Raw genomic sequence first — 3,824 nt, forward strand, 5'->3', positions numbered from 1 at the left:
GGAGAAAGGATTAGAAGGTTTAGATAAAATATGCTATGAAGATGATGTGCAGCAGATGTTGGCACACTCTCATAATGAAAAGATTCTGAACATAAGAGTAGTGGGAGCTCTTGAGGCATGTAATGCAGATGAAAATCATGAAAGCAGAGATAGTTATTTTGCTGAACATTGCATTAACACTCAACAAAGTTGCACTAAGTTGGTGGATATAAGCATGGACAGAAAGGAAGTGCTAAAGAAAAGCATGATGCAGAGAGAGGCTGACCTTAACCATTTTGAAGGTGACACTGATGTGTCTGAATTTGTTTCTGATGATGAAGCTGCAAATTCAGGTTCGGTGGGAACAATGTGGATTTTCAGTCAGAGTATTCCTCTGAAGATGAAGTTGCACAACAAGATACAGCAGTGGTACAGAAACTGAAGGTAGTGAGAAAACCTGGTCCAACCAGTAGATCCCACCATGAGGTTGAGAAAATGGAGAAAGCAGATTGGTTCCCTGAAGCAGATGAAAAATGTTTCCCTGGTGATTATGGCATCAGTGATGAAGAAGATGAGCCTGAAGGATCCTATAAACAACCAAGTGGTAGGAAGAGAATGAATAAGAAGTTGAAAGATAGGATATGGTATGATCACAAACTTCAAGGACCAGTAGAACAGTTCTGTAAGGGCTTGTTCTTCACCACTGTGTATGAGTTCAGAGATGCACTTAGGGATTTTCACATTAGGACTTTGAGAAATTTTCAATACCACATAAATGCCCCAGATAGGATTATTGTTTGGTGCTCAGAGAGAGCTGCCCAGGGATGTGATTTTTATATATGTGCCTCTAAGTTAGCTCATGAAAAAACATTCTGCATCAAGAAGTGTGATATGTTGCACACTTGTGGAGCATGTGCAGAGTCCACAAAGGTTACTACTAAGTGGATGTCAAGGTCAGTAGAGGCAGCATTGAGAGAAGACATTAGATCTCCTGTGGATGCATTAATTAAGAAGACCAAGACTAAGTTTTCAATGGATGTATCAAGAAGTGTGGCATATAGAGCAAGGAGGAAGGCTGTTGATGTAGTTCAAGGTGACCACAAGCAGCAGTACTTGAGGCTTAGGGATTACCTTCAACCAGTTCTTGACACAAACCCAGGTAGCAGGTGTATAGTAACAACATTTGAAGATCCAGAGAACACAACACCTACTCCTAGATTCAAGTATATGTTCTACTGTTTAGCAGCTTCAAGTGAAGGTTTCCTTAATGGTTGCAGCCATTTATAGGTCTTGATGGATGCTTCATCAAGTTAACCACTGGACAGCAAATTCTTGCAGCCACAGGAAGGGATGGAAACAACAATATTTATCCTATAGCTTTTGGTATGGTTGACAAGGAAGATGGTGAAAGTTGGAATTGGTTTTTAACTCAATTGATATGTTGCATTGGCAGTGGCAACAAATTTGGAACATACACTATCATATCTGACAGGCAAAAGGTTGGGAGGAATTTCATTGAGCAATTCAGTGTTATTATTTTTTTAATTATTTCATTCTTTTCAATTGTAGCAATAATTTGTGAATGTACATGGCTTGCTTAAGGCAATAAATGAGGTATTCCCTGATTCACCTCAAAGGTATTGTCTTAGGCACATATATGCAATTTTCAATCTGCTGGATTTAGAGGCCAGGAACGAAAGAAGTGTATTGACAAGGCTAGCTACTCCTACACTAAACATGGGCATGAGCTAGGCATGGCAGAGCTGAAAGCACAGTCTGAGAATGATTGGAAATGGCTCAAAAAATTGAGGTCTCTACTTGGGCTAGGTTTGCTATGGATCATACTTGCAAAATAGATTTAGTTGTGAACAATCTAAGTGAAGTCTTCAACAAGATGGTATTGGATGTTAGGGCCAAACCAATAAGGACAATGTTTGAAGGGATTAGGACCAAGCAAATGATCAAGAGGCAACAAACTAGGGAGAAGTTACAGCTTAGCAGGTGGACAATCACACCAACCTACTCGAAGATTTTAGAAGAGAACAAGTAGTATGCCAAGTATTGCCAGGCTGACAAAGCTGGTCCAACAATTTGGCAAGTTACTAGCAAAGAAAAACAGTATTGTGTGGACATGGAAGGGTATACATGTGACTGCAAGAGATGGAACATGACTGGTGTACCTTGCAGTCATGGCATATCTGTAATGACAAAGCAAAAGCTGCATCCTGAGGACTATGTCAATGACTTTTTCAAGAAGCCACTTTATTTGGAGACATACAAAGAAATTATATACCCTGTTCCTGGTCCAGATTTCTAGCCTCACACAAACACTCCAGACATTGAACCTCCTGTGTTCAAAGAAAAGGTAGGCAGAAAATAGTCTGCAAGGAGGAAAGGAGAGTTTGAAGTTCCTGCCCCAAGAGACACCAGTAGGATGGGAACAATTACCTGTGGAAATTGTGGGTCGGAAGGACACAAGTATACAAGTTGCAATAAGACTCTTAGGCCTAAACTTCAAATGAGGGAAAACAAACACCAGGTAATTATCAAGCATCAGAGCAATGTTTTATTTTACATAGTCTAATCTAAGTGAAGTTGGACCTTTAATGTAGGAAAGCATGGCATTCTACGCACCTACTCCATCTGCTTCAGTACAAACTCCAAGAGCACCAGCCCCTACTGCAAGAGCACCAGCACCACATGCAAGAGCACCAGCTCCTGCTGCATCTGCACCAGCTCCTACTACAATAGCTAAAAGGGGTAGGCCTGCAGGTGGAGGGGGAGGCAAGGGATTCAGTGCACCAAGATCTGTTGCTGCAACTTCAGATGTTTTGGCTGGTACCAAAAGGAAGAGGTTTGCAAGCAGAAAATTAAAGGGTTATTTCTATGCAAGTGGTAATTGACACTATAAAAAGGTAGAACTTCTCTCTTTGAACCCGCCTGAATTAGTTTAGAACCTGTTTCACTTTGTTTTGAACCTGTCTGTACTTTCCTGCATGAGTCTGTCTGAACTTGTGTGAACCTGACTGAACCTGACTGTACTTCTATCCAATTTGACGTGAAACGTGGGCCTGATGGTGGGCTTCCGTGTTGGACCTAACTAACCCACCAAGCCTGCCACACTGTCTACATAAGAGAGGCCACCAAAAACCATTGGATCCCTGCGCCTCATTCCCCTTGACCAAAACCTAGCCGCCACTAATGGATCCACAGTTAGGAGAGGTAGTTGATGAACAAGACGAGGTTGCTAGAGCTGAAAGGAGGGCCATCCGTCGAACACAGGCACATGAGCGACGCTAGAGGATTGCTGCCATGATTATGGCGGAACACAACCAGAATGGCGTGAAGCAGTTCAAGGAGGTGTTCTCAGAAGGAACCAACATCATAGATGAACTAATCATCTGGTGGGCCAGAGACATGGCATCTTTCCATCGATTCCAAGCAACAAGCAAGAGATGGACTCAGATCCTGGCTGCAGCAGAAGAAAGACAGGATTGGGATTAGTTCAACGCGGTAGTTTCTGACTAAATTGTGGTGTTCTGAATCTGCTTGTATTGTGCTGAATATTGCCCTGAATCTTGTTCTTAGTCTTGTTTTGAATCTTGTCTTGTTCTAAACTTTATGATTGCAGTGAAGGATGCAGTTCAGGAGATGCACCAACCGTGATGAAGACGATGCAATGTGGCTGCCTGAATCTATGTTAAAGACTATGCTTATTTCTGAACTATTTATGTTTGGGTTGTTGAAAAATATATGTTAAAGTCTGAACTTTCTATGTTTGGGTTGTCGAAAAATCTTTGATAAAGACTATGCTTATTTTGTAAGAAATGTATCCATGGCTGTAA

At 41.6% G+C, this 3,824-nt stretch overlaps 1 pseudogene; it reads left to right on the forward strand.

The window, feature by feature from the left end:
• The first annotated feature begins 870 nt into the window (after window positions 1-870).
• On the forward strand, window positions 871-2,882 carry LOC147973680 (uncharacterized; annotated as a pseudogene).
• Window positions 2,883-3,824: the final 942 nt, after the last annotated feature.

Source organism: Triticum urartu, chromosome 5A (genome assembly GCF_056163025.1).
Source record: "Triticum urartu cultivar PI428250 chromosome 5A, HENAU_Tu73, whole genome shotgun sequence".
Classification (NCBI taxonomy): Eukaryota; Viridiplantae; Streptophyta; class Magnoliopsida; order Poales; family Poaceae; genus Triticum; species Triticum urartu.